General features: G+C 30.1%; 5 pseudogenes; all 5 read right to left on the bottom strand.

Annotated features, from left to right (window-relative positions):
* Positions 1 to 1,092: 1,092 nt before the first annotated feature.
* On the bottom strand, positions 1,093 to 5,016 carry LOC131598064 (probable pectinesterase 68; annotated as a pseudogene).
* A 694-nt stretch (positions 5,017 to 5,710) lies between these two features.
* LOC131598063 (probable pectinesterase 68) lies at positions 5,711 to 7,325 on the bottom strand (annotated as a pseudogene).
* A 694-nt stretch (positions 7,326 to 8,019) lies between these two features.
* On the bottom strand, positions 8,020 to 9,634 carry LOC131598062 (probable pectinesterase 68; annotated as a pseudogene).
* A 694-nt stretch (positions 9,635 to 10,328) lies between these two features.
* LOC131598061 (probable pectinesterase 68) lies at positions 10,329 to 11,942 on the bottom strand (annotated as a pseudogene).
* A 694-nt stretch (positions 11,943 to 12,636) lies between these two features.
* Positions 12,637 to 14,251, bottom strand: LOC131598060 (probable pectinesterase 53; annotated as a pseudogene).
* Positions 14,252 to 15,450: the final 1,199 nt, after the last annotated feature.

Raw genomic sequence — 15,450 nt, 5'->3', positions numbered from 1 at the left:
TGAAACATCACAAGTCATATAATTCATGATAGCAATCAAACATCACAATATTTTAAACTATTTAACTAAATACTAAAATAATTAAAAGATAAAATGAAAAAAAAAGTAATAAATTGAGTTATAGTGAGATTATATTACCAATAAACACCGGTTGCAATGGATAAAATAACTCTTCTAGTATTTTGTGGTGGAATGCTATTGAGAGCTTCTGTAATAGTCAATAGTCGTAAAAGCAGCACCACTGTGTAGATCAACTCTTATTCTCTTCTTGTTACTCTCAGCTTGTCTGTGTTTTAAATCAATACCTTGTTGATAGGTAGCACTCACATTCATGAAGAAACATATCAATATGCATGTAACTAGAAAAAAGAGAGCTTGAAGCTTGGTTTCTGTAACCATGGTGAAAGAAGTTGTTGAAATATGATAAAGAGTGTAACGCTACGTTACATGTTAAATGTTTACCAACATGATTAACTTAAAAATAGAAACAAAATTTGAAAAAGTCCTAGTACCTCTTATTGTTTTGTTTTATAAATTGATTTTCTCTTTTTGTTTAGTTTTCTATTATAACTAACATCCAATATTATATAGAAAGATGCCTATTGCTAATTAAGTTTTCACAATTTCTCCGTTTTTTGGATCAATAACGATAGAAAAAGGTAGTGTATTAAGGTGAAGTTTCAAAATGCATGCACAATTTGAAATTGTGTAATGGAAGGTGTTGTTTACCATGAGACTCCCACATTGATTTGAAGTGTATTTGTTGTAGTGTTTATATACCAATCACACGCTTGGGTTAATTACTTGAAAATAAATTAAATAAAGGAAATTTCTTTATGCACCCATATATGGTGGAAAACACTCCTAATATTCCCAAAACACCATGAACCAGTTTTAGATATGCATATCCGAAATATGCTCTGAGTGATTCATTTTTTTCAAAACAATGATATCATTATTTTAAAACCTCCTATTATTCGACAAAATGTAATGGAAAATAAAAAATACGTAAACTAGAATAAAATACCGATATCGTAATATGGAAATACTTGTTCGGATGAGTGCATAATGACAAAATATGGAAATCCGATATCACGAGTAGTTTGCTCTGCCATCCATAGTATCTTCCCATCCTTTAGGGAGAACAAGATTATCCATGAAGGTGTTAGAAAAGATAACCCTCGAGTATTCTCCCAATGGTCTCCCTAGATAAGCTCGGCCACTGCCTTTTACGATGCTATTTTTAAATGAAAATCCGCTATCTAACGACGAAATTGAACGTTTCTGAGCTGTGATTGCGGTCACTTTGTTGGCTATGGAATTTAGAATGCAGCTCTGCATGTCAATTGAATTAAAATCTATCAACCCAAATGAATCGGGCGAAAATTTTTATGTTATTGTTATCTACTATTTTCAGGAACAACTCTTTTCTCTATACATATTTTTCTAAGTGCACTTTCGAAATACACGAGATTTATTCACAAGTTAATAAATAAATGACAAAATTTAAGATTAGTATTTATATCTTAAACAAATTTGTAGAATGTTAAATGTATTCCTTCTTTTAGGCCATCATCATATTTTTGTTTAAGACCATCATCAACTCCATATTTCAATATAATAGTAGTATAATGAACATTTCAATAACACTTCAGGAAAAATTAAACAAGAATAATACCTCGTAGAGAGACCTTCCAGAGCCAAAGATAAAATCAACGGAGCCCTGAATATAGCAATTATTGAAGTAGTGGATACCTTTGTGATCATATAGAGTATCTTGAAGTCCACTAAATGTGCAATTGTAAAATGCGGCTTTGTTTCCTGAAATGCGAAGTGCAACTGCCGGTTCTATCTCTGACTTAAAATATGATGCCGTATTCTATTTTGAAAAGCAATTTAATTACATGAGTAACTATTTTTATCATTTTTTATTGAACTTTTAAATTATAATTTTGTTACACCATCTTCTTTTTTTACAAAGTACTCCTTAACAGTAACTAAAACAAATCAACATGAAATATAATAGTATAGTAAATTTAAAAAACTAACATGAAATATGATAGTATAATATAATTTAAAAAACTATATGCATTGTTTGGATTAATGAGTTTAACTTAGTACCTCAAATTTAAGGTTGATGGCTATAAAATAATCCGCACTCACTGCAACAGTTGCACAATTAAAAGTTTCCAACTTTTGTCCATCATTTCCTATGGTACTTGAAGAATCACTCCATATAATTGTTGGAGGAATTATATCTCCTAAAAATGTTATGAAAGGATATGCTTTGGAGATCACAATTTTCTCCCTGAAACATCACAAGTCATATAATTCATGATAGCAATCAAACATCATAATATTTTAAACTATTTAACTAAATACTAAAATAATTAAAAGATAAAATGAAAAAAAAAGTAATAAATTGAGTTATAGTGAGATTATATTACCAATAAACACCGGTTGCAATGGATAAAATAACTCTTCTAGTATTTTGTGGTGGAATGCTATTGAGAGCTTCTGTAATAGTCAATAGTCGTAAAAGCAGCACCACTGTGTAGATCAACTCTTATTCTCTTCTTGTTACTCTCAGCTTGTCTGTGTTTTGAATCAATACCTTGTTGATAGGTAGCACTCACATTCATGAAGAAACATATCAATATGCATGTAACTAGAAAAAAGAGAGCTTGAAGCTTGGTTTCTGTAACCATGGTGAAAGAAGTTGTTGAAATATGATAAAGAGTGTAACGCTACGTTACATGTTAAATGTTTACCAACATGATTAACTTAAAAATAGAAACAAAATTTGAAAAAGTCCTAGTACCTCTTATTGTTTTGTTTTATAAATTGATTTTCTCTTTTTGTTTAGTTTTCTATTATAACTAACATCCAATATTATACAGAAAGATGCCTATTGATAATTAAGTTTTCACAATTTCTCAGTTTTTTGGATCAATAACGATAGAAAAAGGTAGTGTATTAAGGTGAAGTTTCAAAATGCATGCACAATTTGAAATTGTGTAATGGAAGGTGTTGTTTACCATGAGACTCCCACATTGATTTGAAGTGTATTTGTTGTAGTGTTTATATACCAATCACACGCTTGGGTTAATTACTTGAAAATAAATTAAATAAAGGCAATTTCTTTATGCACCCATATATGGTGGAAAACACTCCTAATATTCCCAAAACACCATGAACCAGTTTTAGATATGCATATCCGAAATATGCTCTGAGTGATTCATTTTTTTCAAAACAATGATATCATTATTTTAAAACCTCCTATTATTCGACAAAATGTAATGGAAAATAAAAAATACGTAAACTAGAATAAAATACCGATATCGTAATATGGAAATACTTGTTCGGATGAGTGCATAATGACAAAATATGGAAATCCGATATCACGAGTAGTTTGCTCTGCCATCCATAGTATCTTCCCATCCTTTAGGGAGAACAAGATTATCCATGAAGGTGTTAGAAAAAATAACCCTCGAGTATTCTCCCAATGGTCTCCCTAGATAAGCTCGGCCACTGCCTTTTACGATGCTATTTTTAAATGAAAATCCGCTATCTAACGACGTAATTGAACGTTTCTGAGCTGTGATTGCGGTCACTTTGTTGGCTATGGAATTTAGAATGCAGCTCTGCATGTCAATTGAATTAAAATCTATCAACCCAAATGAATCGGGCGAAAATTTTTATGTTATTGTTATCTACTATTTTCAGGAACAACTCTTTTCTCTATACATATTTTTCTAAGTGCACTTTCGAAATACACGAGATTTATTCACAAGTTAATAAATAAATGACAAAATTTAAGATTAGTATTTATATCTTAAACAAATTTGTAGAATGTTAAATGTATTCCTTCTTTTAGGCCATCATCATATTTTTGTTTAAGACCATCATCAACTCCATATTTCAATATAATAGTAGTATAATGAACATTTCAATAACACTTCAGGAAAAATTAAACAAGAATAATACCTCGTAGAGAGACCTTCCAGAGCCAAAGATAAAATCAACGGAGCCCTGAATATAGCAATTATTGAAGTAGTGGATACCTTTGTGATCATATAGAGTATCTTGAAGTCCACTAAATGTGCAATTGTAAAATGCGGCTTTGTTTCCTGAAATGCGAAGTGCAACTGCCGGTTCTATCTCTGACTTAAAATATGATGCCGTATTCTATTTTGAAAAGCAATTTAATTACATGAGTAACTATTTTTATCATTTTTTATTGAACTTTTAAATTATAATTTTGTTACACCATCTTCTTTTTTTACAAAGTACTCCTTAACAGTAACTAAAACAAATCAACATGAAATATAATAGTATAGTAAATTTAAAAAACTAACATGAAATATGATAGTATAATATAATTTAAAAAACTATATGCATTGTTTGGATTAATGAGTTTAACTTAGTACCTCAAATTTAAGGTTGATGGCTATAAAATAATCCGCACTCACTGCAACAGTTGCACAATTAAAAGTTTCCAACTTTTGTCCATCATTTCCTATGGTACTTGAAGAATCACTCCATATAATTGTTGGAGGAATTATATCTCCTAAAAATGTTATGAAAGGATATGCTTTGGAGATCACAATTTTCTCCCTGAAACATCACAAGTCATATAATTCATGATAGCAATCAAACATCACAATATTTTAAACTATTTAACTAAATACTAAAATAATTAAAAGATAAAATGAAAAAAAAGTAATAAATTGAGTTATAGTGAGATTATATTACCAATAAACACCGGTTGCAATGGATAAAATAACTCTTCTAGTATTTTGTGGTGGAATGCTATTGAGAGCTTCTGTAATAGTCAATAGTCGTAAAAGCAGCACCACTGTGTAGATCAACTCTTATTCTCTTCTTGTTACTCTCAGCTTGTCTGTGTTTTGAATCAATACCTTGTTGATAGGTAGCACTCACATTCATGAAGAAACATATCAATATGCATGTAACTAGAAAAAAGAGAGCTTGAAGCTTGGTTTCTGTAACCATGGTGAAAGAAGTTGTTGAAATATGATAAAGAGTGTAACGCTACGTTACATGTTAAATGTTTACCAACATGATTAACTTAAAAATAGAAACAAAATTTGAAAAAGTCCCTAGTACCTCTTATTGTTTTGTTTTATAAATTGATTTTCTCTTTTTGTTTAGTTTTCTATTATAACTAACATCCAATATTATACAGAAAGATGCCTATTGATAATTAAGTTTTCACAATTTCTCAGTTTTTTGGATCAATAACGATAGAAAAAGGTAGTGTATTAAGGTGAAGTTTCAAAATGCATGCACAATTTGAAATTGTGTAATGGAAGGTGTTGTTTACCATGAGACTCCCACATTGATTTGAAGTGTATTTGTTGTAGTGTTTATATACCAATCACACGCTTGGGTTAATTACTTGAAAATAAATTAAATAAAGGCAATTTCTTTATGCACCCATATATGGTGGAAAACACTCCTAATATTCCCAAAACACCATGAACCAGTTTTAGATATGCATATCCGAAATATGCTCTGAGTGATTCATTTTTTTCAAAACAATGATATCATTATTTTAAAACCTCCTATTATTCGACAAAATGTAATGGAAAATAAAAAATACGTAAACTAGAATAAAATACCGATATCGTAATATGGAAATACTTGTTCGGATGAGTGCATAATGACAAAATATGGAAATCCGATATCACGAGTAGTTTGCTCTGCCATCCATAGTATCTTCCCATCCTTTAGGGAGAACAAGATTATCCATGAAGGTGTTAGAAAAAATAACCCTCGAGTATTCTCCCAATGGTCTCCCTAGATAAGCTCGGCCACTGCCTTTTACGATGCTATTTTTAAATGAAAATCCGCTATCTAACGACGTAATTGAACGTTTCTGAGCTGTGATTGCGGTCACTTTGTTGGCTATGGAATTTAGAATGCAGCTCTGCATGTCAATTGAATTAAAATCTATCAACCCAAATGAATCGGGCGGGAATTTTTATGTTATTGTTATCTACTATTTTCAGGAACAACTCTTTTCTCTATACATATTTTTCTAAGTGCACTTTCGAAATACACGAGATTTATTCACAAGTTAATAAATAAATGACAAAATTTAAGATTAGTATTTATATCTTAAACAAATTTGTAGAATGTTAAATGTATTCCTTCTTTTAGGCCATCATCATATTTTTGTTTAAGACCATCATCAACTCCATATTTCAATATAATAGTAGTATAATGAACATTTCAATAACACTTCAGGAAAAATTAAACAAGAATAATACCTCGTAGAGAGACCTTCCAGAGCCAAAGATAAAATCAACGGAGCCCTGAATATAGCAATTATTGAAGTAGTGGATACCTTTGTGATCATATAGAGTATCTTGAAGTCCACTAAATGTGCAATTGTAAAATGCGGCTTTGTTTCCTGAAATGCGAAGTGCAACTGCCGGTTCTATCTCTGACTTAAAATATGATGCCGTATTCTATTTTGAAAAGCAATTTAATTACATGAGTAACTATTTTTATCATTTTTTATTGAACTTTTAAATTATAATTTTGTTACACCATCTTCTTTTTTTACAAAGTACTCCTTAACAGTAACTAAAACAAATCAACATGAAATATAATAGTATAGTAAATTTAAAAAACTAACATGAAATATGATAGTATAATATAATTTAAAAAACTATATGCATTGTTTGGATTAATGAGTTTAACTTAGTACCTCAAATTTAAGGTTGATGGCTATAAAATAATCCGCACTCACTGCAACAGTTGCACTATTAAAAGTTTCCAACTTTTGTCCATCATTTCCTATGGTACTTGAAGAATCACTCCATATAATTGTTGGAGGAATTATATCTCCTAAAAATGTTATGAAAGGATATGCTTTGGAGATCACAATTTTCTCCCTGAAACATCACAAGTCATATAATTCATGATAGCAATCAAACATCACAATATTTTAAACTATTTAACTAAATACTAAAATAATTAAAAGATAAAATGAAAAAAAAGTAATAAATTGAGTTATAGTGAGATTATATTACCAATAAACACCGGTTGCAATGGATAAAATAACTCTTCTAGTATTTTGTGGTGGAATGCTATTGAGAGCTTCTGTAATAGTCAATAGTCGTAAAAGCAGCACCACTGTGTAGATCAACTCTTATTCTCTTCTTGTTACTCTCAGCTTGTCTGTGTTTTGAATCAATACCTTGTTGATAGGTAGCACTCACATTCATGAAGAAACATATCAATATGCATGTAACTAGAAAAAAGAGAGCTTGAAGCTTGGTTTCTGTAACCATGGTGAAAGAAGTTGTTGAAATATGATAAAGAGTGTAACGCTACGTTACATGTTAAATGTTTACCAACATGATTAACTTAAAAATAGAAACAAAATTTGAAAAAGTCCTTAGTACCTCTTATTGTTTTGTTTTATAAATTGATTTTCTCTTTTTGTTTAGTTTTCTATTATAACTAACATCCAATATTATACAGAAAGATGCCTATTGATAATTAAGTTTTCACAATTTCTCAGTTTTTTGGATCAATAACGATAGAAAAAGGTAGTGTATTAAGGTGAAGTTTCAAAATGCATGCACAATTTGAAATTGTGTAATGGAAGGTGTTGTTTACCATGAGACTCCCACATTGATTTGAAGTGTATTTGTTGTAGTGTTTATATACCAATCACACGCTTGGGTTAATTACTTGAAAATAAATTAAATAAAGGCAATTTCTTTATGCACCCATATATGGTGGAAAACACTCCTAATATTCCCAAAACACCATGAACCAGTTTTAGATATGCATATCCGAAATATGCTCTGAGTGATTCATTTTTTTCAAAACAATGATATCATTATTTTAAAACCTCCTATTATTCGACAAAATGTAATGGAAAATAAAAAATACGTAAACTAGAATAAAATACCGATATCGTAATATGGAAATACTTGTTCGGATGAGTGCATAATGACTAAATATGGAAATCCGATATCACGAGTAGTTTGCTCTGCCATCCATAGTATCTTCCCATCCTTTAGGGAGAACAAGATTATCCATGAAGGTGTTAGAAAAAATAACCCTCGAGTATTCTCCCAATGGTCTCCCTAGATAAGCTCGGCCACTGCCTTTTACGATGCTATTTTTAAATGAAAATCCGCTATCTAACGACGTAATTGAACGTTTCTGAGCTGTGATTGCGGTCACTTTGTTGGCTATGGAATTTAGAATGCAGCTCTGCATGTCAATTGAATTAAAAAATATCAACCCAAATGAATCGGGCGAAAATTTTTATGTTATTGTTATCTACTATTTTCAGGAACAACTCTTTTCTCTATACATATTTTTCTAAGTGCACTTTCGAAATACACGAGATTTATTCACAAGTTAATAAATAAATGACAAAATTTAAGATTAGTATTTATATCTTAAACAAATTTGTAGAATGTTAAATGTATTCCTTCTTTTAGGCCATCATCATATTTTTGTTTAAGACCATCATCAAATCCATATTTCAATATAATAGTAGTATAATGAACATTTCAATAACACTTCAGGAAAAATTAAACAAGAATAATACCTCGTAGAGAGACCTTCCAGAGCCAAAGATAAAATCAACGGAGCCCTGAATATAGCAATTATTGAAGTAGTGGATACCTTTGTGATCATATAGAGTATCTTGAAGTCCACTAAATGTGCAATTGTAAAATGCGGCTTTGTTTCCTGAAATGCGAAGTGCAACTGCCGGTTCTATCTCTGACTTAAAATATGATGCCGTATTCTATTTTGAAAAGCAATTTAATTACATGAGTAACTATTTTTATCATTTTTTATTGAACTTTTAAATTATAATTTTGTTACACCATCTTCTTTTTTTACAAAGTACTCCTTAACAGTAACTAAAACAAATCAACATGAAATATAATAGTATAGTAAATTTAAAAAACTAACATGAAATATGATAGTATAATATAATTTAAAAAACTATATGCATTGTTTGGATTAATGAGTTTAACTTAGTACCTCAAATTTAAGGTTGATGGCTATAAAATAATCCGCACTCACTGCAACAGTTGCACTATTAAAAGTTTCAAACTTTTGTCCATCATTTCCTATGGTACTTGAAGAATCATTCCATATAATTGTTGGAGGAATTATATCTCCTAAAAATGTTATGAAAGGATATGCTTTGGAGATCACAATTTTCTCCCTGAAACATCACAAGTCATATAATTCATGATAGCAATCAAACATCACAATATTTTAAACTATTTAACTAAATACTAAAATATTTAAAAGATAAAATGAAAAAAAAGTAATAAATTGAGTTATAGTGAGATTATATTACCAATAAACACCGGTTGCAATGGATAAAATAACTCTTCTAGTATTTTGTGGTGGAATGCTATTGAGAGCTTCTGTAATAGTCAATAGTCGTAAAAGCAGCACCACTGTGTAGATCAACTCTTATTCTCTTCTTGTTACTCTCAGCTTGTCTGTGTTTTGAATCAATACCTTGTTGATAGGTAGCACTCACATTCATGAAGAAACATATCAATATGCATGTAACTAGAAAAAAGAGAGCTTGAAGCTTGGTTTCTGTAACCATGGTGAAAGAAGTTGTTGAAATATGATAAAGAGTGTAACGCTACGTTACATGTTAAATGTTTACCAACATGATTAACTTAAAAATAGAAACAAAATTTGAAAAAGTCCTTAGTACCTCTTATTGTTTTGTTTTATAAATTGATTTTCTCTTTTTGTTTAGTTTTCTATTATAACTAACATCCAATATTATACAGAAAGATGCCTATTGATAATTAAGTTTTCACAATTTCTCCGTTTTTTGGATCAATAACGATAGAAAAAGGTAGTGTATTAAGGTGAAGTTTCAAAATGCATGCACAATTTGAAATTGTGTAATGGAAGGTGTTGTTTACCATGAGACTCCCACATTGATTTGAAGTGTATTTGTTGTAGTGTTTATATACCAATCACACGCTTGGGTTAATTACTTGAAAATAAATTAAATAAAGGCAATTTCTTTATGCACCCATATATGGTGGAAAACACTCCTAATATTCCCAAAACACCATGAACCAGTTTTAGATATGCATATCCGAAATATGCTCTGAGTGATTCATTTTTTTCAAAACAATGATATCATTATTTTAAAACCTCCTATTATTCGACAAAATGTAATGGAAAATAAAAAATACGTAAACTAGAATAAAATACCGATATCGTAATATGGAAATACTTGTTCGGATGAGTGCATAATGACAAAATATGGAAATCCGATATCACGAGTAGTTTGCTCTGCCATCCATAGTATCTTCCCATCCTTTAGGGAGAACAAGATTATCCATGAAGGTGTTAGAAAAAATAACCCTCGAGTATTCTCCCAATGGTCTCCCTAGATAAGCTCGGCCACTGCCTTTTACGATGCTATTTTTAAATGAAAATCCGCTATCTAACGACGTAATTGAACGTTTCTGAGCTGTGATTGCGGTCACTTTGTTGGCTATGGAATTTAGAATGCAGCTCTGCATGTCAATTGAATTAAAATCTATCAACCCAAATGAATCGGGCGGAAATTTTTATGTTATTGTTATCTACTATTTTCAGGAACAACTCTTTTCTCTATACATATTTTTCTAAGTGCACTTTCGAAATACACGAGATTTATTCACAAGTTAATAAATAAATGACAAATTTAAGATTAGTATTTATATCTTAAACAAATTTGTAGAATGTTAAATGTATTCCTTCTTTTAGGCCATCATCATATTTTTGTTTAAGACCATCATCAAATCCATATTTCAATATAATAGTAGTATAATGAACATTTCAATAACACTTCAGGAAAAATTAAACAAGAATAATACCTCGTAGAGAGACCTTCCAGAGCCAAAGATAAAATCAACGGAGCCCTGAATATAGCAATTATTGAAGTAGTGGATACCTTTGTGATCATATAGAGTATCTTGAAGTCCACTAAATGTGCAATTGTAAAATGCGGCTTTGTTTCCTGAAATGCGAAGTGCAACTGCCGGTTCTATCTCTGACTTAAAATATGATGCCGTATTCTATTTTGAAAAGCAATTTAATTACATGAGTAACTATTTTTATCATTTTTTATTGAACTTTTAAATTATAATTTTGTTACACCATCTTCTTTTTTTACAAAGTACTCCTTAACAGTAACTAAAACAAATCAACATGAAATATAATAGTATAGTAAATTTAAAAAACTAACATGAAATATGATAGTATAATATAATTTAAAAAACTATATGCATTGTTTGGATTAATGAGTTTAACTTAGTACCTCAAATTTAAGGTTGATGGCTATAAAATAATCCGCACTCACTGCAACAGTTGCACTATTAAAAGTTTCAAACTTTTGTCCATCATTTCCTATGGTACTTGAAGAATCATTCCATATAATTGTTGGAGGAATTATATCTCCTAAAAATGTTATGAAAGGATATGCTTTGGAGATCACAATTTTCTCCCTGAAACATCACAAGTCATATAATTCATGATAGCAATCAAACATCACAATATTTTAAACTATTTAACTAAATACTAAAATATTTAAAAGATAAAATGAAAAAAAAGTAATAAATTGAGTTATAGTGAGATTAGATTACCAATAAACACCGGTTGCAATGGATAAAATAACTCTTCTAGTATTTTGTGGTGGAATGCTATTGAGAGCTTCTGTAATAGTCAATAGTCGTAAAAGCAGCACCACCGTGTAGATCAACTCTTATTCTCATCTTGTTACTCTCAGCTTGTCTGTGTTTTAAATCAATACCTTGTTGATAGGTAGCACTCACATTCATGAAGAAACATATCAATATGCATGTAACTAGAACAAAGAGAGCTTGAAGCTTGGTTTCTGTAACCATGGTGAAAGAAGTTGTTGAAATATGATAAAGAGAGTAATGCTACGTTACATGTTAAATGTTTACCAACATGATTAACTTAAAAGTGGAAACAAAATTTGAAAAAGTCCCTAGTACCTCTCTTTGTTTTGTTTTATAAATTGATTTTCTCTTTTTGTTTAGTTTTCTATTATAACTAACATCCAATATTATATAGAAAGATGCCTATTGCTAATTAAGTTTTCACAATTTCTCCGTTTTTCGGATCAATAACGATAGAAAAAGGTAGTGTATTAAGGTGAAGTTTCAAAATGCATGCACAATTTGAAATTGTGTAATGGAAGGTGTTGTTTACCATGAGACTCCCACATTGATTTGAAGTGTATTTGTTGTAGTGTTTATATACCAATCACACGCTTGGGTTAATTACTTGAAAATAAATTAAATAAAGGCAATTTCTTTATGCACCCATATATGGTGGAAAACACTCCTAATATTCCCAAAACACCATGAACCAGTTTTAGATATGCATATCCGAAATATGCTCTGAGTGATTCATTTTTTTCAAAACAATGATATCATTATTTTAAAACCTCCTATTATTCGACAAAATGTAATGGAAAATAAAAAATACGTAAACTAGAATAAAATACCGATATCGTAATATGGAAATACTTGTTCGGATGAGTGCATAATGACAAAATATGGAAATCCGATATCACGAGTAGTTTGCTCTGCCATCCATAGTATCTTCCCATCCTTTAGGGAGAACAAGATTATCCATGAAGGTGTTAGAAAAAATAACCCTCGAGTATTCTCCCCATGGTCTCCCTAGATAAGCTCGGCCACTGCCTTTTACGATGCTATTTTTAAATGAAAATCCGCTATCTAACGACGAAATTGAACGTTTCTGAGCTGTGATTGCGGTCACTTTGTTGGCTATGGAATTTAGAATGCAGCTCTGCATGCCAATTGAATTAAAATCTATCAACCCAAATGAATCGGGCGGGAATTTTTATGTTAATGTTATCTATTATTTTAAGGAACAACTCTTTTCTCTATACATATTTTTCTAAGTGCACTTTCGAAATACACGAGATTTATTCAAAATTTAATAAATAAATGACAAAATTTAAGATTAGTATTTATATCTTAAACAAATTTGTAGAATGTTAAATGTATTCCTTCTTTTAGGCCATCATCATATTTTTGTTTAAGACCATCATCAAATCCATATTTCAATATAATAGTAATATAATGAACATTTCAATAACACTTCAGGAAAAATTAAACAAGAATAATACCTCGTAGAGAGACCTTCCAGAGCCAAAGATAAAATCAACGGAGCCCTGAATATAGCAATTATTGAAGTAGTGGATACCTTTGTGATCATATAGAGTATCTTGAAGTCCACTAAATGTGCAATTGTAAAATGCGGCTTTGTTTCCTGAAATGCGAAGTGCAACTGCCGGTTCTATCTCTGACTTAAAATATGATGCCGTATTCTATTTTGAAAAGCAATTTAATTACATGAGTAACTATTTTTATCATTTTTTATTGAACTTTGAAATTATAATTTTGTTACACCATCTTCTTTTTTTACAAAGTACTCCTTAACAGTAACTAAAACAAATCAACATGAAATATAATAGTATAGTAAATTTAAAAAACTAACATGAAATATGATAGTATAATACAATTTAAAAAACTATATGCATTGTTTGGATTAATGAGTTTAACTTAGTACCTCAAATTTAAGGTTGATTGCTATGAAATAATCCGCACTCACTGCAACAGTTGCACTATTAAAAGTTTCAAACTTTTGTCCATCATTTACTATGGTACTTGCAGAATCATTCCATATAATTGTTGGAGGAATTAAATCTCCTAAAAATGTTATGAAAGGATATGCTTTGGAGATGACACTTTTCTCCCTGAAACATCACAAGTCATATAATTCATGATAGCAATAAAACATCACAATATTTTAAACTATTTAACTAAATACTAAAATATTTAAAAGATAAAATGAAAAAAAAGTAATAAATTGAGTTATAGTGAGATTAGATTACCAATAAACACCGGTTGCAATGGATAAAATAACTCTTCTAGTATTTTGTGGTGGAATGCTATTGAGAGCTTCTGTAATAGTCAATAGTCGTAAAAGCAGCACCACCGTGTAGATCAACTCTTATTCTCATCTTGTTACTCTCAGCTTGTCTGTGTTTTAAATCAATACCTTGTTGATAGGTAGCACTCACATTCATGAAGAAACATATCAATATGCATGTAACTAGAACAAAGAGAGCTTGAAGCTTGGTTTCTGTAACCATGGTGAAAGAAGTTGTTGAAATATGATAAAGAGAGTAATGCTACGTTACATGTTAAATGTTTACCAACATGATTAACTTAAAAGTGGAAACAAAATTTGAAAAAGTCCCTAGTACTTCTCTTTGTTTTGTTTTATAAATTGATTTTCTCTTTTTGTTTAGTTTTCTATTATAACTAACATCCAATATTATATAGAAAGATGCCTATTGCTAATTAAGTTTTCACAATTTCTTCCGTTTTTCAGATCAATAACGATAGAAAAAGGTAGTGTATTAAGGTGAAGTTTCAAAATGCATGCACAATTTGAAATTGTGTAATGGAAGGTGTTGTTTACCATGAGACTCCCACATTGATTTGAAGTGTATTTGTTGTAGTGTTTATATACCAATCACACGCTTGGGTTAATTACTTGAAAATAAATTAAATAAATGCAATTTCTTTATGCACCCATATATGGTGGAAAATACTCCTAATATTCCCAAAACACCATGAACCAGTTTTAGATATGCATTTCCAAAATATGCTCTCCGTGATTCACTTTTTTCAAAACAATGATATCATTATTTTAAAACCTCCTATTATTCGACAAAATGTAATGGAAAATAAAAAATACGTAAACTAGAATAAAATAACGATATCGTAATATGGAAATACTTGTTCGGATGAGTGCATAATGACAAAATATGGAAATCCGATATCACGAGTAGTTTGCTCTGCCATCCATAGTATCTTCCCATCCTTTAGGGAGAACAAGATTATCCATGAAGGTGTTAGAAAAAATAACCCTCAAGTATTCTCCCCATGGTCTCCCTAGATAAGCTCGATGCTATTTTTAAATGAAAATCCGCTATCTAACGACGAAATTGAACGTTTCTGAGCTATGATTGCGGTCACTTTGTTGACTATGGAAATTATAATGCAGCTCTGTATGTCAATTGAATTAAAAACTATCAACCCAAATGAATCGGGCGGGAATTTTTATGTTAATGCTATCTATTATTTTAAGGAACAACTTTTTTCTCTATACATATTTTTCTAAGTGCACTTTCGAAATACACGAGATTTATTCAAAATTTAATAAATAAATGACAAATTTTAAGATTTGTATTTATATCTTAAACAAGTTTGTAGAATGTTAAATGTATTCCTTCTTTTAGGCCATCATCATATTTTTGTTTAAGACCATCATCAAATCCATATT

Source organism: Vicia villosa, linkage group LG4 (genome assembly GCF_029867415.1).
Source record: "Vicia villosa cultivar HV-30 ecotype Madison, WI linkage group LG4, Vvil1.0, whole genome shotgun sequence".
Taxonomy (NCBI): Eukaryota; Viridiplantae; Streptophyta; class Magnoliopsida; order Fabales; family Fabaceae; genus Vicia; species Vicia villosa.
The sequence above is the reverse complement of the archived record's forward strand: the minus strand, read 5'-3'. Positions and strand labels throughout refer to the sequence as shown.